Source organism: Vanellus vanellus, assembly GCF_965231255.1.
Source record: "Vanellus vanellus genome assembly, chromosome: Z".
Taxonomy (NCBI): Eukaryota; Metazoa; Chordata; class Aves; order Charadriiformes; family Charadriidae; genus Vanellus; species Vanellus vanellus.
This window is the reverse complement of record NC_138908.1, coordinates 4,419,259-4,443,975: the sequence shown is the minus strand read 5'-3', so window position 1 is coordinate 4,443,975 and position 24,717 is coordinate 4,419,259. Positions and strand designations below refer to the sequence as shown.

The 24,717-nt window shown below is 36.2% G+C and overlaps 1 protein-coding gene across 12 annotated transcripts in view; it reads right to left on the bottom strand.

Moving 5' to 3' along the window:
• The window catches only part of MEF2C (myocyte enhancer factor 2C), a 142,245-nt gene that overhangs the window by 88,642 nt on the left and 28,886 nt on the right, over window positions 1-24,717 (bottom strand). Inside the window, exon 1 of one of the 12 annotated variants that reach the window (XM_082497084.1) lies at window positions 22,484-22,506. The exons of 10 other annotated variants lie outside the window; for them this stretch is intronic. The gene's annotated coding sequence lies outside the window, so the exon portion shown is untranslated. Of the gene's footprint in view, window positions 1-9,583; window positions 9,661-22,483; window positions 22,507-24,717 lie in introns of those variants that run through there. One more of the 12 variants, XM_082497083.1, reaches the window with a different exon arrangement.

Below are 24,717 nucleotides of genomic sequence, written 5' to 3'. Positions count from 1 at the left end.
CTGAATCTGGGCACAAGTGCTTGGTAATGTGAATACCAGTGGTGGGCAATTTTAAATTGTCCTATACTGAAGAAATGAAGGATTGATTCTCAAGAGGGTTCTTTGTTACCAGAGAAGATTTTTGATTACTTTCTGCTTATAATTTGCTGAATTGCAGAAATGCAAGCAAGCTTGGTACATGCACTTAGACAAAAGAGCTGGAGACAGCAGTGTCTGAACTATGGTCAATGATCAGACCTGAAGCAATAGACAGAATAGACGAAGAAAAGAATTTAATTTAGCATAAAACAGGCAGACTTGTTTAGATCTACACAGACCTGGTCTCATTCAACTTCATCCAACCAGCTCCAGAGGAATTTTATACACTGTGACCCAGGATCCTCCCTTTTCTCACCCAAAGGGCACTGTAATCGTGCCTATCTATGTTTAACAACACGAGCCAAGTTCCACTATCCTAGGTTTGTGCTGCACCACCATTTCATCTCTGTGAGAAGGAACAAAGGTTTGGACTGTAGAAACCTAGTAATCATGTTTTGAAAAGGGATATCTTAGACTTTTGCAAATGAAACTTTTCAGGAATTTTTTAGAGAAAAGAGAAAGAAAACAGGAATTTTGTGGCATGAATAAAAAGGACAAAACATAATAAGAACCCAAAGTCTCTTTAAAGTACTGAGCAAATAAATGAGTGAGCACTGTATTTGGGTCAAAGACTAAGCTTAAAATTAGGAAGGATCATCTAAGGATGTCGAATAGGGACAAAACTGAGGATGAATGTACCTTAAAATTGGGAATATAAGTGTAGAAATTAAGAGAAGAAAAACTGAGATGTCAACACGCTCCTCATAATGGAAATGTGTGCTTCTGCCAGACAACAGATTCTATAAAAATACTGTGAAGGGGTTAATAAAAGGAATCCTTTCCGAGATGACCAAAGTAAGTAACAAAAATTGTCAAGGTAAAGCTTGAATGAAAGTAAAACTATTTTGGGTTAGTGATGGGAAATATCTCGACAGGAAAACTGTATAAATATGCTAAGGTTGTGTAAGATTTTTTCTGGTTGGGAAGCGTTGCTCATGGTGTTGCCATTTTAAGAGTATTTTGAGTAACGGCTGGAAGATGAAAGAAGGTAGCATAACTCGCGAGCCTAACTTCTGTGATCATATAGAATTGGATACCTGAATAAAAGACAGCAAAGAACTTTATTAGGTATTATTTTGTGGAGGTTTGTGATTTATGACCATGAAGAGAAGCTGAAAATTGAGAGACATTGGGAGAGAGCTCTGTTATAGAAAATATAGGTGGTAGAGCCCTGAAGTAAAACTGACACAGAGAAATGGCTTTGGAGTTACTACTGATGGGAAAGGGAACCCAAACATTAATACTTGATGATGGACATTAATTCTCAAGTCTTGTTACATTTACAGATGTAAGAAATCTTTGTAAAAAAACAGTATCAAGGAAATAAATACTTGAGTCACGTGTCAGTTTCCGTGCCCTGATGGAAACAACCTGTTATACCCTGAATTTGGCTAGCTACTCAAGCCAAAAGGGGGATATATCTCTTAAGCATATCCCCTAACATGGTTCTGCTTCCTACAAGAGAACTAGAGCAATCAAATGTAAAAGACTTCAGGCAGGCGTCCCTGGGCCACAGAAGTTCTTCCAAATCTGACCACAGCTTGGGAGATCCATGGAAGCTGTACGTGCCAGTCTCTCAAGTTAAATAGCTAGTAGTTTGCTGTTATCCTAGGGAGGCTTGAAAAAATTGATTCTATATGGATCTTCTATTACTAATGCCTTAGACATTTATTTATTTATTTATTTATCACTGATCTATGATGCAACCAGTCACCCAAAGCAAAAACTGACTCGTCAAAGATGGACTGAGTCTCAGGCTGATGTAATTTTAAATCCAGAGAATGTCACTGATTTCTGTGGAGCTACTCCTTAGTACTAACGCAAACGTGAGAACACATCCATCACTAGTACTGAAAAAGGAGTAAGACCAGCTTTGTAAGCATATGTAATATCTAATATAGATTAACCAAGCTGGAAAAAATAAATCGCCTTTATGGTGTACAAGCCCTTCTTTGGAACCTCAGTGTACCCAAGAGCTCATCCTCTTTTCCAGCTATAGAAGCTGGTCTAATGAAATATATTGCCTCTGCCCTCTCATTTGTGATGTTAGACCATCTCAGCTACAACAGAAACAGAAAGTTGTTTTTCCTACAACATAGACCTAAACATGTAACTTTCATATTTAAGCACCTTTATTAGTTTCGTAAAGCAACCTCAGATCAGTACATCCTTCATCTGACAATTCACTTCTTAGAGAGGAATGATTAGATATAGAGATGTTCTGCTTCTCTCTTTTGCATACCCAGTTCTAGAAACACATCTTTTTCCCTTTAATTCCGGACCTTCCCAGAAATGTCAAGAATTAAATATAGTTCTTCTGAAATGTAAAGTAGACTGCACAACATGGTGGAGAGCTGCTGAGCTGCTAACTGTTCATTCATTCTGTGTAAATGTTAATATGATAAATATAGGTATAAAAACTATGACACTCCCTGAACTCAACTGCTTGCCCAGAGACAGCTGCAGGCTTAAAATGAGGAGGAAGAAATGGGGGAGAAGGGGGGGGGGGGAAGGCAAGGGAAATATATCAATCTTCCCAATGACCATGACAGCTGAAAAGTCTACATTAATGCTTCCAATCCCAATCTGACATTTTTTTCCCAAGGACAAAAGGAGATGAAATGTATGTCAGGTACATAATAAGGCTAATAAAAAAAATGAAAACACCTGCATTTCACTGAATAGGGGTGAAGAACTGCCTCTGTCTGTGAAATATATATCTTTTTCTAATGGCAAAGCTCATAAATTAGGACAAGTTGCTGCTGTTATACAAAATACACACCATTTAAGTAGAAACACATGAACGCAGAATACATCTGTTCTAAAAAAAGGAAAAAGAGAAAAGTATAGTGGCATCATAGCAAAGACGCACTTATATTGTGATTACAAAGACCTGATACCTCTTATAAGCCACATGATAGGAAACCCTGCACATATATTGTCTGGTGCCTCATGTCTGGAATTTTGCATGTTCGCTATGAGGCATCTGTTAGAAAAATGGAAAGTTCTGACTACCGGCAAATAAAGTACATGGCTCTATCTGCTTGTGCTAGCACACCATCACTCCTTTGCTAGACCTACTTGCTTTGTACCTCCTGGCTGTAACCTGACAAGAGGCATCTCTCTATGCTGGAAGATCCAAACTGGATTCCCACTGGTTTGGAACTAGGAAAAAACGTATAAACAGACAAGGCTATATAGAAACGGGCAAGGTGCCTGAAACAACTGACTTACGTTGTATGTTGAGGAAGGAATTTTCTGTTTTTCTAGCTTACTGGGATATTTTGTCCATGGTGGTGGAGAAAGGGGCAAACAATAGATGTATTTCTGTTAACAATATTCACATGAAAAGAGAGAAAGAAAGGGAATGGAGAAACTTAAGATATACAGCACACTGAGGAGTTATGCTTTGATATGAAAAAAAGCTAAAAGGTCTGCACTTTAGATACTAAAGGTCCATCTTGAATCAGATACAAAGACATAAATAGCCCCATCTAATTTAGCGTGCTGTTCAACCATATCGTAGTTCGCATTCAGTTTTTGAAACTTGTATTAGGTAACTAATTCATACTTTCCACATGAGGGTTTGTTCTTCTAATTTTTCACAGAATCAGAGTCTAACAGCTCTCACCTCAAGACCTGTAAAAGCAAATTTTCTACTGAAACGGAAGGTGTTTACCACAGAGGTACACCTACCACTGTCTTCAACTAAAAAAGCCACAAGTGAGCATCACACCCGGACTACTGAACCTCAGCTGTAACCACTCCATTAGCACATGCAGCTGGATTTATTTATTTTATTTCTTACACATACAAAACATTGCATTTGGCAGTAGCCAATGCAAAAAGTCGACATACTTGACAAATATCCGAAAAAAACAGACATAAAATGTGCTTAATTTGCAGAGGGAAATACAGTGCAATTTGCTTGATAGTCTCCGTTCCATCTTGAATGAGCATTTTTTTTTTCTAAACGGATCATTACCAGCATTGCTCATTTTATTATTGTCCTAGAAGCATGCTGAAAAAAACCAAAACATAATCAATACAAAGATACATTAGCTAAATCTTTTTGTGGCCTTGAATGTACATTATGTTTTCTCAGAAATGGCACTTTCGAGCTCTATTGATAAGCAAGGTGATTTCTGACAAAAAATATTCTTAGAAACAGACAGCTGCGTCAAAAGTAGCAGGCAGCATAGCGTAAAAAATTGCATCTAAGGTTGGGACGCAAACATGTCTGAGATCTGCTCCTTTTTCTGCCAAAAATATTTCATGCCACCTTAATTTCTTACTCAGTTTCTCTGTTGGAAACCTGGGGACAAGAAACCTGGGGATTTGTTCATGCAAGTGTTCTGAGAAGTAAGTACAATGCGTATATATTACACAATGGAGCTTCCAGTGAATATACTATAATTCTCATCTGGTACAGCCAGTGAGCATGTAAACAAATAGAGAAGATCATTTAACAGATTCAAAAATGTATAAGACTAATGTTAAGGGCAAGATTATGATCATAAAAATATTAATATCTGTGCTCAAAACCACTGATTTCAGAAAAACACTGATTTCAGAAAACTAGAATGATCTTGTATATCCAAAGCATTTCTAGACACGTTGTTCTTGCACTATAGGCCTTTACGCTAATGTATATCTTCTTGAAATAAAGATATTTGACAGTACTGTCATATAAGGTCCAACATGGTACATAGCAGATTCATCAATTTCCTGTTTCTTACCCTCTCTCTCTTACAGCATCCTAATCAACCTAATTAAAGCTTCGTTCATTTGAAACCTCAGATGACAATTTGTTTAACTCTATCCCACTGTGGTCTTTTTATAAAGAGAATTAAATTTGATCTTCTGACAGCAATTATTAAATGATCCCAACTGGCCCCAATTAAGACACATGGCTCACAGGCCTCAAAATCCAATAAAGTGCCAAGCCCTCTCTTTCACTTGTACATCTTCCTTTACCTTGCTTTATTTTCTTAAAGCCAATTAAGCTCATCTTATCAAGTGGAACTGAATGCCATTGTGTAGACTAATTCAAGATACAATGCATCATTTTACTTTTACAGACATACTGAAGTAGGGACAACACGCTCAAAATCATCCTTTGAAACCCCTCCCCGATTCAATTCACCTAGCTTTAACGCCTTTCACTGTGCTGCACATGACCTACATATCCTTACTGTTAAAACACTGCCTACAGTGAGCAGTGATTAGAGAAATATATTAAATATCCACGGTACGAGGTTTGCACTGCTTACAATTCTCCTTATAGCAATACGTCTCTTCTTTAAGCATTTCCTCTCGGCTATCATTTCTTCATTTCAGAAATGCAAAGAAATGTGACACTCATGTAACTTCTGAGGGTAACCTTTTTTTCCCTTTAATTTTTCCGCACATGTTCAGTAGTATGCCGTGAAGCGATGTTCCCAGGATTTTATGTAAAGGCAGGTAGCCCCAGGATTTGGAACTCATTGATTGTGTGGTACTCTAGGGAAATAGCTGAATTAAAACCAGCCTCGTGAGACCAAAGTAGCTTCCATACACATCTGGCTCTTCTTATTCTAAACTCTAACACCTGCCTGGAAATTTAACCCCCATCTTTTCTCTGAAGAACAAATGGGACAGATTTATCCACCGCCATTTGGTTTAGGTCAAAGCTGAGCTGTGTGGTGTTCTGCTAAATTAATTGCAATGTAATTGATATTGTTTGACACAGTTTTTGAAAAGATGATGCTCCATCCATTTTATGACCAGACCGCTCTCTCTGTATTAAAATATGTAAGATTTCATATTTCTGCACATTGACCCTAAGTACAGCTTTGAGTAATAACATATTAAAATACAGCACACATTTTCTGTCTCAATATTTCTAATGAATTGCTGTACAAAATAAGATTATGTGCACAATTATCATCGAGAGTAAGTAACAAGTAAAAAAAGCTCAAAGCAATACTACTTCCATTGTGGTGAATGTTTTCTATATTTCTTTAATTTACGAACCCTACAAATGTAAGCACGATATTCCTTAAACACAAAAAAGATAGAAAGACACTAAATGTCAGTGCAACATTTTCTTTACTAACAGGAAGATGTGCAAGATTATGTAAAACATAATTGGATACATTTCCTGTCCAGCTGGGAAACACACTTTTCTTTGTAAAAATTTTAGAAATTAAAGTGATGCCAACCACTTCTTAAGAAGTAAAATGAATTCATTTTTAAAGAACTTGCAAATGTTGCATTTAGGAATTAAAAAAAAAAAAAAATTACTTCAAAAAGCAGGCAACAGTTTTACTCCCAGAAATGCTATATGACCATGGTAAATTTGAACTGTAATATGCAATAACAGCTGACAGAGAATTTCTAACAGTGCATTGAAATTTCTGAAGATTAAAAAAGATTTCAGTATACTGTGCTGCAAATTATTTCTCATTGTATTCTAATAATCCCATACAAGATGTTAATTTTAGATCATTCTTTTCTAAAAACAGCAAACCCTGTAGCAGATTTAGTGCAAAGAGCTGAAAATATCCTGTGGAAAAAAATCTGTACAGAAATCAGATCAACCCAAATCCTGCCATTACTCAGCACTGCAGTGACGTGCAGATGTTTGTAGTGGTTTAAGGAGCCAGCGGGGGCTGGAAACTCTACATACTCAACTCCAACATGATTGCAATTGAACCTCATCAAAGTAAGAGCTCATAATTTGTCACAGAAAACAGCCAATTAACATATGTTAGAAAAAGGCTCCCATAAAGATAATATATGATTAAAGATCCAATGCAGCTGTCACAAATCAAAATTTTGCATTTTAAAAAGAAGTATCACTCTGGATTTCTGAATGTTTCCATTGATAATGGATACTATATTAAAAAAACAAAACAAAACAAAACGAAACAAAACACAAAAAACCTACAGAAAAAAAGCGCCCCTGATTATAGTATTTCCTCCAGGTTTGGAGTTACAGCTTAGGGAGGTTCGGGTACTAAAGCACTACTTACTGTTCTGGCTGTTGTGCTGTAAATAGTTAAGACCCTTGCCAAAACACAACCGTTATTTTGTTTTAGTGCTATTTTAAAAGACAGACCTTCATTGTGAGCGAGGTGGCCTTCATTGATGCACTTTGTTGTCAAGACATTCCTCTGAAAACACAGCACGTCCTTCTTGCTACAAAAAATACAGTACTGTGGAACTGTGTACTATAGCCCCAGGGGCAACCCTGTGATCCCAGCTATTCAAATGCCCTCCCTGAGTAAAGCTGCACTGCAGCCAGTTCCATTATTTCACATTTACTTTGGTGAAAATGAGATCTGAATGTAGCCTGCAACCATCCTTTAAATAAATACATTGATTAAAAATAGTTTTCACATATATATGCGTGGAAAATGAAGCCTGTTGCTTTATTAACACAGAACCCTGACTGTGATGCCTATTCAGAACAATAATCTCTATTCCTTATATTTGGCACAGCAATATTTTTATTACTGAAACACTGCATAATTAAGCTGCTATTTTTTACAAGCCTTATGCATTTTTCCTGCATTTTTCATTTAGGATCCTGTGTGTCAGTCAGTAAACTCTGAGGCAATTTGAATAGTACCTTGTTTGTATGTGTGTGCATATGTGAGTGTGTGTGTCCTTGTCTTGACATCGTGTTGTAAAAGGAAGTGCTTCCTCTTTTCTGTTTGAAAGAGACCCAAGAAAAACAAAGTTTTGAAACTCAGTAGTCTGACTGGACATTCGTCAATGTATTTTTAAAAATGCTTTAACCCCTATTCAGTTAAATACAATTTTATGTTGATGGATAAAAGCAGGGACAAATTTTAATCAATGCTAACAGAGAACAATATAACGGAGATAGTATTCTCCTGAAATGCAGTGTGATGATTTTTAAAGGTCTTTTCTCCCCTCTAAAATCTTTCAATGATTCAGAAATGCTGTTTCCATTAATGCTGTAGTTTGTGTCATCAGCACAAAGCTAATTCTCTTAAAACAGCTCTTATCATATTGGTACTGAAGTATCCGGCGACTTTAAAGTTATGGTTTCAAAAGCCCTGAATAGGCTCAGATTTCTGAATACGCTAAAACTTAATATGATGAGAGGTCAGAAGGAAAACTCTTTAAGTGTTTAAAGCTATGCATGTGTGTAAGACTCAAAATGATCAAAAGCACTGAACATTTCTGACCCATTTCCTAGGAGCAAAAATTCCTAATGTTTTTTAATATTCTACACTACATTACATTAAGATAAAGAAATAATCATTATGAATCATTGTCCCATTGTCACAAAATACTGTGAATAATGTTAAGGTTATGCTGCCTTTTTTTTTCCTCAGGAGTGTGTTCATTGATTCCCAAGCAATCAGTAACACTTTTGATTAAGATCTCAGAAATAGCTGAAAATCCCAAGGCTTCTCTACTATTGAAACTTCGCATGTCTTTGACTGTCCCCAACTAATGATAGTAAACTATGCAGCCTCAAGCTAAAGAGATTAATTTCCATTTTGCAATGAATAGACAAAAAGACTGGACAAAACCCTTTCCATATCAACTACATTGTTATGTCTATTACAGAAAGTACACTTTTGGCCCTAGAGGCAGTTTGGGAATAATAAAATTCAAGGTGCAAAACAAGTAGTACTTAACAAATGATACAACAAACAAGAGTCATGTGAGAACTGTATTTTTTTTCTCATACTTTTTTTGTTTAGAATACAACTACATGTTTTGGATAAGCCAGCTTCAAATTTAGTATTTATTCCTGATAACAAATCTGCTTTAAAAAACTGCTGCTAACAGTAACAGCAGAATAATTAAAAGCAAATTCTACTTTGTAAGGAAATATTGTGTCACACTGATTTCCTAGTCTGTAAACCTAAATTTCCTCTCTTCATAGGCAAAATCAGATAATTTCACAATTAGATGCATAAGTGACAAGTAAGTATCACTCCACTGCTATTAAGCAACATATTTTCCAAGCATAAGTATCAAATTGATCTGCTGTTTACTTATCACAATATCTCTAAGAAATCTCCAGGATTCTTTTTTTTAACCTGAGATTTAACAAAATATGCATGATGAAATACTTTAAAAATGTTCATCATCCTAACTATCCACATTGTGCTGCAGAAGTGAAAACCATCTGAGTCAGTAATGGCTTCTACTAAATGGAAATATTGATGGCATGTCATAAAATAATTCAAGATGTTACAGTTTTTTTTACTATTATTTTAAAAATCTGGTTGGAGAGCTTGGAAACAGAGTTCCTGAAAACAGTACCCCACTTTCTGATTGCTTCTGTGCATATGGAAGTTAGTGGCAACTTTTCTATTTACTTTAACCACTAAGACTTTGGAAAAAAGTTGAGACTCTTATATTAAACGTCCAAGACCACTCTAGTATCAAGGCTGCAGTCTCTATATGGTCTTACCCATACATCTCTATGGCTTTATCCTGTTTAAATAAAGGAAAAATATGCTGATGCTTCTCAGTGTCTCTGAAGAGTCCACTGGGTGGTTCTGGAGAGGAGAGATGAGTTACCATGATGTGGAATGCTATAAATCCTCATAGGTTACAGCAATGCTATACAGTAACAAAGCATCATAAAATGAAACACAAAACTTTCAAAGTAAATAATAATAATAATAATAACAACAACAATAATGACTACGTACCAGGCATGTTAATACAAAGGTGTTAGTCTTGTATGATTCCACTGAGGAATCAAAGGCTCCATTTTGCAATTTTGCATGAAACAAATGTAGAATACACCGAATAAGTTCAAGTATAAATTAAGAACTTTACAACTACAGCTTTTGCTGTTAAAATTTCTAAGTTACTGAAAACTTAAAGGGATTCTTTCAAGCCATTTTAATCATCCAACATTTTCCCATACCAGCTCATGGCTTTACTTTTCAACACCAGCAGCCTGAGACAGGAACAAACTGATTTATAGCCCATGCTAGAGGAGCTTGCTGCTCAGTTGTCATTTTTTTCTTGGCTCCAGTAGATGGAAGCAACTCTCTTGCTGGGTTTTAAGTTTAGTGTGGTTTTGGGCCTGTTTTTTAGGCCAAAATCTTTATTTTTATATTTATTTTGTTGTCTGTTGATCCTTTGATGTTAGATTCCCAGATAATTTGTTCCAGTTCCCAGAGCAGTTTCTTCAGATGAGAGCCATGCGTTAGTAAGTCTGTAGCTCCCGCTGAAACCTCTTGCAAGGATAAACAAAGCCTGTAGCAAATCTACATGAGCTTGTTTCTGGAAAGCTCACTGCTGCATGGTTCTGTAGAAATAACCACTGACAAGACACAAGCAAAAAAATGTGGTCTGGATTCAGGTGCGTACAGTACTGGTAGCTCTCAGTCTAACAGTACAATACCTTGTCTTATAAAAAGCATGGAGGCATGGACACCCTGCATTCTTTTGCTATTTCGGTGAAGCCAGTGCATCACTTGTTTCCCTTCACCGGTCAAAAAGTATGCTGACTGTGACATTCAGCGTCATGCCCATGATAGGCAAGCATTGGAAGGATTTCAAGCGCAGGATTTTAGGACCACCCTGCTCAACATGGCTTGTCTGATGAAAAGCAGAAGAGCAGCAAGGGCAGAGGGTCTGGCACTACCTGGAGCAGACCCTAAGGGTTTCTTCACAATTAAGCAGGCTCTGCATCTGCCACAGACAAAACATATTCCATATCAAGACAGACGTGCATGCAGCGGAGTATTTGCCCATTTCCTCAACCCTTCAGTCAGTGCCATGTGCTTCTGTCATATAAGCGGGTGAGATTAGATGTTCATCTTTTCAAAGACTTGTCACCCTCAATTAAAGAGGTGTCAACTACTCTTAGCCTGTATGGCATATGGTCACCCTGGTTAATGAAAGAGAGACTTCCCTGAGTCGCTGCAGTCAAACCAGCACGTGCTGTGATCCTGTTGATTCTCACAAGCTAATCAGGGTCAAGCTGGGTCAGATTTATGTACTGCAAATTCTTCAGGACAGAGATAGTCTCCTCCTATAAGCTTCTCTGGTACAAAAAGTAACAGGTAAAATAATGAGCCTTGATTCATAACTAGAATATCAGGATATTACTGAACTCCTTTACATATTTAACTGTAGTTACCAAAAGACCTCCGACATGTGCAGGTAATACATGAAGTTAGAGAGATTTCAACCAGTGCTGTTTTGAAAGCACTGTGCTAACAAAAAAGAGTGTGTTACAACTGAATAGCAAAACCAAGATCCTGATCACAGAGAACATTAAATATTTCATGACAATCTTTACAGCATGAATTATGTCTAATGTCCTGGCCAAATTCCACCTCGGATCATTATTCTGCCCATATAAATTCTAATGCAGTTGAAGAAGGCATTCTTTGCTTTTTGGTTTCGACAGACTTGGTGGCGATGTTTTGTCCTGTTAGAAGTGTTAACGTTTCACCATGCCTTTGTTTTCAGAGTCAGGTGAACTAATCATGTTCCTTTCTTACATTTTCCCTTCAATGGGTTGTATAGAGACCTATTTCATACTATACAATCAGAAAGCATTTTCAGTAATAGAAATCTCATCACGTCTGAAGCGAGCAAAGTTTTCATCTCTTACCAGCTTTTCCAGAAAAGTAATACAGAAAGAAGAAATAGAAGAACTTCCTTTCAGATTAATGAAGACATGAACATTTTGCATCCAAAAACTCCAATGAAATTAATATCTACATTTCCTCTTCTCAGATAAAATTGTTTACAACATGGAGTTTTTGGAAATACCATCTCATGGATGACTAAAGCAATGCCATGAAAGAAAACCATGGACTGAACCTAAAGGAATGATGATACTTAATTCTTGAGTGCGGTCTGAATAAACCTAACCTAACTGATAATATTTTCTTAAGAATTGTACACAACAAATAAATCAGAGAAAGAACAGCTTGATATCATTCAGGGCAGCTCTTCTCATCACAACGGCAGAAACACACATTCCTGTAAAAGTTGTAATAGCATAACTGCATTAGTTTGCAAACGGAGTGATATAAATCAAACTGGTGGACATAATTCAGTCTTAAACAGGCCAAGGAGTAAATCGTGACATAGTCCCTGGGGTGTGGAGATCTTTATTAATACGATTTTTAAAAATATATATTATTTTTAAATAAGGTCAACTTCTCTTGGAAACTGGTTTTAGTACTCACTGTTTTCAACAACCCATTTCTAACTGTTTTAAAGTTTTCACAGAAAACAAGTATCTGAAGAACAATTGTTTTAGTGGTGGTATTTTCAACCAGATCTGTGGGAAATTTGATAGACTTTTTGTGCAGTAGCCTGTTTTTTTTTAATCTAATTTTAGTAGTGTTATGGCATTGATTGCATTTCATGGCAAACATACCACTTATTTCTTAAAAAATCAATGCCCCAATTTCATATTAACCTGGAGATGTCAAATCTCAGTATTTGGTGGAAAATGTTTAGAATGCCCAACTTCCAGTGGCAGAAAGGTTGGGGGGCTGGGGGAGAAGAAATGTCTTGATTGTGTGACTCTTAAATTGGATGACCAAAATTTACCAAGAAATACAATTTTTAACCAGAAGGCCAGATCTACTGCTCAGAAACAGGGAGTGGCAGTCTCTATGAAACAGGTTCTTAGTAAAATAGGAATGCATCAAAAAGAAGCATACACAGAGGACATGAAAGTCCACTCTACGCTGCTGACTTGGCATCATGCGAAAGACAGAACAGAAAGTTCTCCACACAAAAAATACTATGTAGGCAGAGAGGAACAAGACTCCTTCTCTTTAAATATGTTTACAGCTTAATCTAGTCAAAGATGGAATTTTATATATTGTATATAATTTCTTTTATACTCCCCAGTTATTAAGTTTTATAGGTGACATACAAATTCTCTACACTTTTTTTTAGATGGAGAGACCAAAAATGTCTGCTAAGTAAGAAACCATCTCTATTATCAATTCTTCCTACAAGAACTTCTTAGAACAGAAGTTTTCCCATTGTGATGAATCAGAAATCAGTGATCAGCAGAAATGTTACTAATTACCAGGAGAGATACTATAACGTGCTATAATATGATAATGTTGGAGGCACTTCTATTATTGATACTAATAGATCGTGTTTCCTAACAGTGTTCTGTCACATACAGGGTAGCTATTCTTGGTGTAGAGATTTTATTCTCTTGCCAGTGATAGGGGATACATGATTTAGGTATTGTCCATGTGATTAAACAGGTTGAGAAATTCCTGAAAACTTAATTGCCTACAAATTCTATCATTTGAAAATGACAGAAGGAATGTTCTTCTACACATGCATAGCTGCTTACTGAATTGAGGCAAATTTCTACGGGTATTAAATTTGCTTGCCTGCTCTCCTGGAACAATGCATGGAATAATGGCATTTAGCCTTGTTGATTTTAATATGAACATAAAAAGAAAAAAAATAAACCACAAAAGAATTATTTGTTCCTTCTTATTATGCGTCATATTAAGGAACCCTACATGAGGGAACATATTGACAGAGGAATGGACAGAAAATATCAGAAACTAAGTCTAGATAAGGGAGAATGATAGCTATCAGCTAATCTCAACACTTCCTTAAATTCTGGATAGGCAATGCTTTAGCCTAAAGTCGGTCTTTACAAGGCAGTATCTGCAACATATCAAACAATTCTGAACAAATCAGACATGATGTCAGAGGCTTACTTTGTGTTTAAGTGTCTGCCACAAAAAACAGATGACACCATCAGCTTTTCATGTGGTCAGACTCTGCCTGCAATTGGACTAAGAGTGTCGAAGGACCTCAAAAATGCCATAGGTTAGACTTGTAGCTCGGCAGTCCTGGGACAGACGCATCAGTCAGAAATAGTAACTTTCCACGGTACAGACGTTGAGATCAGTTGAGACTAATCTGAAGAAAAATTATAGCATATGCACCAATTTACTTTCTATTGAATCCTATTAAAAAAAAGAAAAACCTTCGAATTCTAAAGCAGACTGTATTTTAGTGTGTTACGTTTCCCTGGCTGATTGAATTCAACTGTCTTTCAAATGCATTTAAAAAAATCAAAAGTAGTTAAACCTGATAAAGGTGGTGCTGCAGTGCAAGCCTGAATTTCTTAGCATTCTGTGTACAACAGTTCCAAGGGCAAATCTTCTTTCCAAGGCTGAGTCTCAGTCCACTTTTGTCAAATGCCAGCACTGACTTGGAGCAGATTGTTTAATGTTTGCTATCAGCAATAAGATACTTCTTAAGCCTGAAAAGTCTATAATTAAAGAAATTAATCTTACATTTTCTAAGGTACAGACTCCAAGATTCAGTCAAATAAAATCACTTATCATTAAATTTAGGAAGGACGTTTTAGATTCCAGTTTGCTGTTAAATCTGCATTGAAGAATATAGTGATATATTTATTTATACTTTTATGGGGTTCCACCCCCCCCACCACACCCCCCCAAATTTTGGCCCTATTTCAGCTAAAACGCATGGAGATTTCCACTCGACAGGATAAAAATCATTGTGGAATACAGTAAGACCTAAAATTAAGTGTAAACAGGGTATAATACATGCCTAGTCTCACTGAAAGAAAAGCACCTTGTGAAAAATACGACACAATTTACTCAGTACATTAAGATCATTAGCAAGTAATTACATATATTTTAATCAATATCTATTGTGAGATTGATTTTTTAATAAGCATTATAAACTTGAATCCTTTGTGAACTACAGAATGAATATTAACATAAACTGTCACATTCTTTTTGACTAACTGCATGACTTTTTATGTTTTACTGCAGAAAATTGGCCCACTGTCATGGCTGTGGGGTTTGTATCTGCGTAGTAGGATTACGTGTCACGCACATTATGAAACCAAGAAGTGTGAAGGGTAAATATGTGCATTGCGTGGAAATGGTGCCTCATCTCAGCAATGCTGTGCACCTGTTGCGGTGTCCTCTTAATTTTTCCCTGTTCATAACGATCAGTAACAATAAGTAATTTAGTTCTACATTCTTCTCTTCTGCCAGCTAGGTAATAATGAAAAAATTCATAGTTTGCATTTTAAGACTGACTGCGTATTCCCTGTAACTGAAAATCTGGTGATGCTGTAGTACAACATTTTGCCCTTGCTGCCTTCAGTAAATCTAAAATTATTTTTAAAGATTTGCTGTAGCACAGCCCTTCAGAAAATACACTCTACAACTTCAGTTCACTTTTAATCTCTTGCTGCTTATCGATGATTTGATCTCAGATTATGAAGCAGGTTCCCTTGATTGTATTATAGCCTGAAGTCTCCGTTCTGACTTTTTGCATCCATGCACATGTATCTTATTTCCCTTTTGCCATCCATAAAAGATAAATGCATTAGTTACATAAAATGGAAAAGGAAAACACTTTGAAAATGTGTAATAATATTCCAACTCTCACATATATTTTTAAGGAAAACCGCAGTGTAAATGAACTTTATATGCAATATCCTGAAGAGATGAAGCTTCCATTAGAATCAAATACACAGAAATTTAAGTAACAGAAGAGCTCCGATTTGTTCAGTCATCTGACTTATCTAATGTCTGCCATCTTAGTGTCTGAACCCATGGTAATGCCCACGGCATGACTCCCTTTACCTCTGCTTTGTCTGTGTGCAGCAGTGCAACTTCTTTGATGACGGGGAAAAGTTCATCATTTTAGTTTTTCTTATGCCAGTAGACTAAAACTATGTCCCCGCTGCCACCTTGTTCATTCTTACGTAATATTCCAGCTTTAGGTCACTAAACAACACCATCTGAACTTGTCAAAATTAACAACAGGAGAAGACTCCAGAAGTAACCTCTACTTATGCACTCCATCAAGTCCCAGGTTTCTACAAAAAGGACGGAGACAAAATGAGAAACAGAGAATTGGAGGTTCTGGGCAGCAGCTTGTTTAAATACATTTCTTCAAGATAAGAAGGAAAAAGAAAATATGCATTCCTTTGTTAATAGGAAAGCTTTTTTGTGTCTACTCTGTTAGAGAAATTGTTCAAGAACAGTTCATCCTCACACAAGGATTACTTGTGCAATGCTGCCAAGGTCACAGTCAGCCTGGGTTATCAGCCATGGACTGGTAAGTGCCAGAAAAGCAAGCTAAGCTGCCTTGATTCTCCTTTCTGCACTGCATAACGGCTAGTTTCTAATTGCATGCTGAGAAACAGGTAGGTGAAGAACAGTTTCCCTCAATTTAGAGATAAATGTTGCATTCTGACACACTTCTTTTTAGTTGTATAAATTCAGACATATGTAGGGCATAAATCCCTGAAGAACAGTGTCCTAAGTATCCAATCAAGAGGGAAAAATCATATAAATTATTCCCATTCTTTAAGGATAATTTTGAGTCCGGTCACTGTATTTTTCTAGTACACAGTTGCAACCACCATTGAAGCATGTTACCTGTTATTTAATGTAGCAATTTTATGCTTTTGATTTACAACAGCGTTTTGGGAAAACAGTCTGAAACAGAACAACGTATTATTTAGCAATGATCTGTAAAATGCGCTGCACGTCAGTACCTGTAATGATCAATATTCTTACCATGAGCATCAGGTATAGCATGACTAAGAACAAGTAGTATGTTCATATTGGTTATTCAATCCCTGAACTGTAACAGAGCTATTTCTGTACTTTGAATAAAAATAGATTAACACATCTCTTTTACATTTTTGTATCTAGGGAGAATAAATCATAAAGCAAAAGAATGCATGGTATTCCACGATGCCACAATAAAATTTGCTCATAGGAACCAGTGTTATTAAAAACACCATATTCTGCTGGGATTGTGGTTCAAGGCCTAATGATTAAGAGTAAGAGTTACCCTGAAGACTATCCAGTAATGAGCATTTGTAAATTCCCAGCTTATAATATGCAATACATTTGGACTCTTTCAAGAATTTTTTCAGCTAAAAAGTTCCTTGTTATTCTCACTGACTGTAATCCATCAGAACACTACTAAAAATAACAAGGCAAAAAAACAGGTTAAAAAAATCATTGATTTCGCTGACCTAGCAGAACAAGGAGTTTGCACTGAAGTTAAATTTAGAAAGGTCTAAATATAATGAAGTTAGCTTCAGGTATGCATGTCAACTTCCTCCATTTCCGTCTTTCTTCCGGAAATAACTAATTTGTAAAATTTGATTATAGAAAAAAAACCCCACCAACAACTTCCACCCCCCCCACCCTCACCCCCACCCCACCCCCCGACTAGGTTTCATTTTGCAATAATACATACACTCTAGAAAATGTTCTGAATTCTGATCTTTGATTTAATCAGACTATTTAAGTAACTTGCATCCACAGAACACTTTAAAATTCAAAGGTTTTAAAATAATTTAAAAGCACACCATCACACCAACCAGTCAAATGAAGGCTTAATGGGGCGGCATTTAACTTGATGAAAACAATTGTGACATCGGTATAACACCCGAAAATAGTAAACTTGAACAAATGTGTAAGTTTTTGCAGTACTATGGCTTGTAGCCCCAAAGCCACAAATATGAATGTATATGCCTAATTTGAAACACTTGAATAGTTCACTGAAGGCTGCAGAACTGTTCATGTACCTAAAATTAAGTACATATGTAACGGTTAATATGAATGAAATCACGGACATTGTTACTGCATCCCAATGAGTGAAGCAAGCCAATGAAAATCTGAAATCAATGAGTACATTAGTGATGCAAAAGCAAATCCTTGATGCCGTTCATAAACCTTTGGTGGATACAAGCTGTGTGCAGGTAAATACGGGCACTGTATTCAGGTGAAAGATGGTTCTATCAATGCATGGAACAGTATTCAGAGCAATTTGGTAACAAGTGTCCCAACTGATTCCACAATTGAATTCAGGTGTGAAAAATGCAATTTATTATTAGACTGAAAATGCAGACACGGCAGTGAAGGAAAAAGCCTTAGGTATTGCACAAAGTACTTTATGAATGCCCAAAAGTGTAGGATCCATCTGACCTTGTTGAAGCCATCAACATTTGGCATCTAGTCTAAGCTTCTTTGAACACAGGCCTACTTTATCATCAATAGAGAAAATTAAGCACAATATAAACACGGCTGTAAACATTTCACTGTAGTTACAGGGGCTGTAATAGAAGTAGCAAGACAAACAGACTGCAAGACAAGCAAACAAAGACGAGAATTCCTTTCCATCTAAAGCTTTGTGCAACTGAAGCCTAGTGACTTAGATCGCACAATGGGAACAAGAAAGGAACAACTCCTGTAAGGAAGAGGAATAAAGATTCAAAAACAGTTTTTAAAATATATTAAATGTAATAATGGCCCGTGTGTTCTATTTAGTAAGCAATTATATTGACACATTAACATGGAAGAAAAGCTTGTAGTCTTATTGTGCTACGTGAAACTCATCTTTAAGAAGTTACTATCAGTAACTACACTACTAACATGCTGAGATTATCCCGCAAATAAGGAAACAAGAAAATTTGAAATAACAACTACAACAAGAATTATTGAAAGCAACCATAATAAATATGGTATTAATAGGTATTACGCTGAAAAATAATAACAGAGAAAAACTAAATAGCCAAAATTTTAAATTTCATTTTAATGTTTTCTGATAAGGATATATGGTTCAAGACAGATTTCCTGGGGGAGTTCCTTAACTGAAGGCCTATCACAGCAAAGGACATAACTTGCCAACCTTAGATGTGATGCTGAAATTCCTAAAATGTGCTATGGGGGTGGTGATATCTGTCAAGATGATATTTGTGGAGGAGTTCTTGAAAATAGCCAGGATCTAAACCATTAAGGATTTCAAAACTAAGAGAGCAAACTTTAAAATCAAACAGCTACTTCATAGCCGACAAAGTAAATGAGTTAAGGCACAAGGGGGACAATCATATTTGCTCAAGACAGGACGGGAGTGTGTCACTGCATTCTGAACAGGCTGCAAGTGACAGTGCTGAGCTGCTGGAAGCCTTTCTGGGAGAGAATTACAATAATCCTCTCCATCAAGAGGGCATGTGCTGCTGCTATGAGGTCATCACAGGATAAATAAGGGCACTGTCTGCATCAAGCACATCACTAAAAAGACATTTTTCAATCTCATTCACTGCAGAAATCTCCACGGAGGAGAGGGGAATGAAGTGGACAGCAGAATTTCTACTACAATTTCCTACTGCACTCAAATCCCCCAAATCAGAGTGTAGTGACATGTAAAAAGAGAGAGCAGTCTCCTAAAGATAACAAATACGCACTGGTAAGATTTGTGCTTTCGCTGTGGCTGAGGCAGAGGTAGCTGGCAATCCTGCCTGTGTGAAAACAGAGCTACACTTGTGGAATCCCTGGAGTGAGAGGCACACAGCTCCTTATCGCTCAAACTGGGATGAAGTCTTTGATATTTGGCATTCCTACAATACCAACCGCAAGCACGCACTTCATGACACGATTCTGGTGTCTGCCAAACTAACCTTGAACTTCAGCACTGCTTTGAAGAACCATAAAATATTTTTATCATTGAAGTCTGCACAACAAAATAAGGCTTAGCATTTGGAATATGAAGTACTTGATTTCCCCATGCTTGTGCAAACTAAGATTTCCTTGCATTTGTGCATGTTGAATTGGCCTATAAACTGAAAAATGTAAGTAATGGCACACAAAACCTCCTAGCGTCCTTAAATCATCAAAATACTAAATATGTATACAACTACAATGTCAGGGGTTATGGGTTCATCAAATTGAATTACGGTAATAAAGCATCATTACATACTTTTTCTAATACATTTCTATAACAGTTACATCTTGTAAGCGTATCAAATTATTCGCATTATCTGTGAATTAAAGTATTCAAAATTAAGCACTTGTCAGCCCGCAATGAACAATAAATAACTTTCCTAAAAGAGAAAGCTTATGTGAAGTATACAGTATAGGAAACTTCTAGTAGCATGATTATTAAAAGTAACAGCTTGTACCACTATAGCCTGACCGAGTTTGAAAGAAAGTTCAGAATGAAGTGGGGGAATTAGCTGATGAACTTCTGTCAACTATAGCAGTAGCCTTCATGAATAATTCAATATATGCCCCATCCCCTCTATGTCTCAACAGACTAACAGCTGCAGCTCTCAAATGACAAGTGTTATTTTTTCAGAAGCTGCTGAAAATAGTATACTGATTATAAAATAACATATATAATAAAGTTTTCCCTTCCCACTTTTCAGTTCTGACTTAAAGTAACTAGTGAAATTTTACAGGAAAATGAGGATTTTTCAAACTGACCGTTACGAGTTATGCAGCAGGTCTACAGAACCAGTTGGGAAAAGAATTCAGATCCTCTGCTAAAGATTCGGTCCTTTACCTTAACACAACCATACAATTCACTTAGATTACTGTGTCCCCAAAACCTTGTTAAGAGCAGCTTCGCACATAAAAGCTACAAAATTACACTTTCATAACATGGATCTTTTTCTTGGCTTCATACAAACAGGAAGAAACTTTCTGGTTCCAAGGTTTTTGTATCGAACATTTTCTGTAATGTTCTCTACTTCATAGTGAAAATTTGGCACTGCAGGATGTCAGGAAATTGACCGAAAATGTTTGATGAATATTCTGAAGTGGAATGGAGTTTCTCTTGGGCTAACAGGACTTCAGGAAAAGGGGAGAAAAGCTTAACGAGATGGTAACACAAGTTTCCTTGATGACAGTGCAACCGCCTGTACCAACAGTCCAGTTTAGGAGGAGAAATGGCTTTCACAGAATGTCTTCTCACACTCCAACAATTCAGAATAGAAACTGTACAAATCTGCTTATATATTTTTTATAAAGCAAGGTAGGCAAAGAAACCAAAACTAGGCAAACTCTAATCACCCAGAAAAAGACATTTGTAAGGAAGGGATCTCTCAGGTAAGTTTGTTTAAACAATTTGAGCATTTTTCAGTTTTGTCAAAAGATTTTTCAGTGGCATTATGTAACAGTAGTATTTAGGGAAGGAAAACATTAGCTTAATGTAATGCTGAAACAGCTACACACATAGATGTTTCCTGATTTACTGAGAAGCTACTGTGTGCAGCACTTCTGACTGAAAGCAGTAGTGGACAACATCTTTTTGATGATACAGACTGAAAGATCAGCTTGCTGCTTTGCATTTTTTTTTTAAATATAAATACATAATCTTTCTGTCCATGAGCCAGCTTCTGTTTATAGGAAATATGCTCTATGCACAAGAGAAGAAAAATTCTTTGCCGTGCATGCCCCACATGGATATACACCATAAAAATAAAGCAAATATTGAAGATTTGAAGGTGATCTTGTTGCCAAGAGATAAGCTGAAAGGTTTCTTAAACATCTGCTTTACCTTCTTGTAATGAACTGTTTCTCTTCTCAGCTCCAGAAATGCCCTGGCTCTTCTTGTTCTACAAAACAGCAAGATCCTTCAGTGCTTTAGTTGCCCAACGGGTCTGGTCTGGGCATGACTTTAATTGGGATGCAAATTATTTAACTGATCATTTGAATAAGAACTTTCTTGCACTTAATTTTTTTCAGAATTTGAGTTCTACCTCCTACCGATGCACTGTCATAGAAACATTAAAAAAAATAGATTTATATGATGGATTGCAATTTATATTGCTAATTCAGAACTACTGAAGAATTACAAAATACCGAAGACAGAAGTTTCATTTCATCCCATCAGAGACATTTTCTATACAGTAGGAATCTGCACAACCAGAGAGTTATAATGCACATTATATTTTCAGCTGCTTACATTTCATATTTTAACAGTTAAGTTTTCAAACAAACTCAAACAGAATTATGAGACTTTGGAAACAACAAAGCTATCTGTCTGTTCTTATTTTCACATTTTTTAGCTAACAGAAATAAAAAATTGGAACAGTTATTGAGATAGTGTATTTGAAAACTTAATAACACTGCCAATTTTTTAAAAAATGTTAATATGGTATTAGATAGCTTTGTCAGTTGAGCTGTTTTGAAGATAACTTAAAGTGCTACTACCAAAGGACTGCTTCATCCTCAGCCATCTTAAGACAGCTAATGTGGTTAATTTTTCTGAATACTATGAAGAGTACATTCAAAAATACAATATTTTCTTCAAAATAGTAAATTCATAATTAAAGCACTGTCTGTATTTTTGCCAAGGACAAATTGTAACAGAACTGGAAAGCCATAATAGAATCGACCAGAGAATTGATTACTGACATTTTTGTTCATTGAATATAATAATATATAATAATTGGGTTCAAAGCGAATCATTTCTAAGTTATCTCCTGCACTATATAAATACCTGCAACTTCTACTTATGAGATTTATGTAGGTGGAGTATGATTGCATACCACAGCCAAATCTGTGTGCCACTTAAGAGTCAGTGGTCAACTCTGACTCCAACCAGACAGTCCCCTTCTCTCTTAGATTGTGGATAAGTATAATTTCTTCTTGAGTAATGTGTGGGTCCTGCATCCTGGCACAAACAGATAAAAAAGGGTAAGTGTATTTTTAAAAATAAAAAATTCCCCAAACAAACAGTGCATTCACTAGAGGCAGTACTAGCCCAAGAAATCCAAGCTATCATTACTGGTGAAGAGCCCTGCTCCATGAATAATACATTTTTGGGGCCAGCTCACATCACAAAAATAGGTTGTCTCTGCTCATGAAAGGTCCACATCTAGGCTGATACAGGGAAAAAATCTGCTTCATATCACTACAGAGGGTGGTTACCCTATCGGAAACAGGCTACTGGCATGGCACTGGAAAGTATTTTCAAATGAAAAAGCCCATACCGTTCCACCTTGTGAACAGCAAGAAAATGCAATCAAATTAATCCCTTTCATGATGTTTTCCAGTTCTGTAAGTTACAGTTAACAGTGCTCCAAATCATAAAATGCAAATATATACAGGATTTACCAACCTATTTATATATTTGTTTATCTGAACATACACTGATATCTTCATAATATCACTTAAGTAACTATCAATATTTAGACCCGAAACATTACTGGGAGACTGAAAATACTCATCCCAATCCAACAGAGATGAAAGTAAGGGGAATACAAAGCTAAGTGCCCTACTCTATCTAAACTAAAGCCAGCAGCATCTATGGAAAAGCAGCTCCCAGCCTATTGTTTTTCTGTTAATTGCTTGATCAGCTTTCCATACAGATTTTTTTTTTTTTGGATGGAAGTTATCAGCTACATACAAAATGAGAAAAAACCCAACAGTCTTGACTTTACATTTTCTCACCTGTGATACATCTACAGCTAAAATCAGCACTGATGTCTGAAACAGACCCTGAAACTGGTAAACTTACAGAATGGAGTTCTATAGAATGTCTTCAGCTTTGGAATTTATCATCTGATTTGTCCAATCTGGATGTGTACAAATTTCATGTTTTTACCATATCAGGTTCCAAGTAGGATCGTGAAATATGAGGCAAACAGATTTGAGATTCTTGTGCTTAGCATTTGGATCTAAAAGGAATATATTTCTATACTGAACTGCAGTTCAGTTTATAGCTTTTTTTTTTTCTTTTTTACAAAGAAAGTGTAATTAATATGCCTAAGTTTAAAACAAAGTGCATTAAAAAAATATAAAGATAAATACAGGTTGATGTAATGAGAGGGTGTTACATTCCATAGTCTTTTGTTTGGTCTTTGCCCTCTTTCCTGACAGTTTGTAGAAGCATCAGTTCTTGTGACATATATCAAGATATAAAATCTACCTTGTTATAAATGTATTAAATTATCCAATTCGCTTCTCGCTGCCTGACTTACTAATAGGTGTGCTGGTCCTGTTGTAATCTTGATCTTAAAAGTGTAATAGCTAAGTCATAACAATACTTCTGGAGTTGAACTGAGCCCAGCAATCGAGGCAGAGGAGTAGCAAAAGAAATCATTTGAAGACGCTATTTCCTCTTAGCTTTCTTTTTACATGAAGCGTGATCACTGATACACTGAAAACATCTGTCTCTTAGAGATACACATATTAATAATTCCCATCCAAATACAATTTTAGGACTAATTTAAAAAGTCAATATTATTTGCAGAAACCCTAGAAATATCTAGCTTGTAACAAAAATAATATTAAAAATATGGTAATGGAAGCTAGGGGTTACAGTCATCTTCTAATCTAACCTGTCTATAAAACGAAGAAAAAGTTATGTTTGGGATGCTTATATATATCACTCCCATACCCGCATACACAAACAACTATAAAAGTACATACAAAAAACCACCTGAAAATACTATATTTCTAACTCATAATATAGAGGGACTGTAAGTCTAGAACAACAGGAGAAAGACTTTCATTTTATATAGTAACTGCATATATGTGAATAAAGAGCACCACGTGTTTATGGACTGATTATTTTTATGAGGTCAAACTGTGAAGAGACATTTTGACAGTTTTATTTACAGTGTAAGGCATACCCAGAGGCATGCAAGCATAGTTTGAAAACCATATATATTTGTATATAAAGCACACAGATATATAGATATATGTACATATGTATAGATATATGTACATGATCATAGGAAACAATTTTACAGAAAAACCACAAGCCTAGCTAACATGG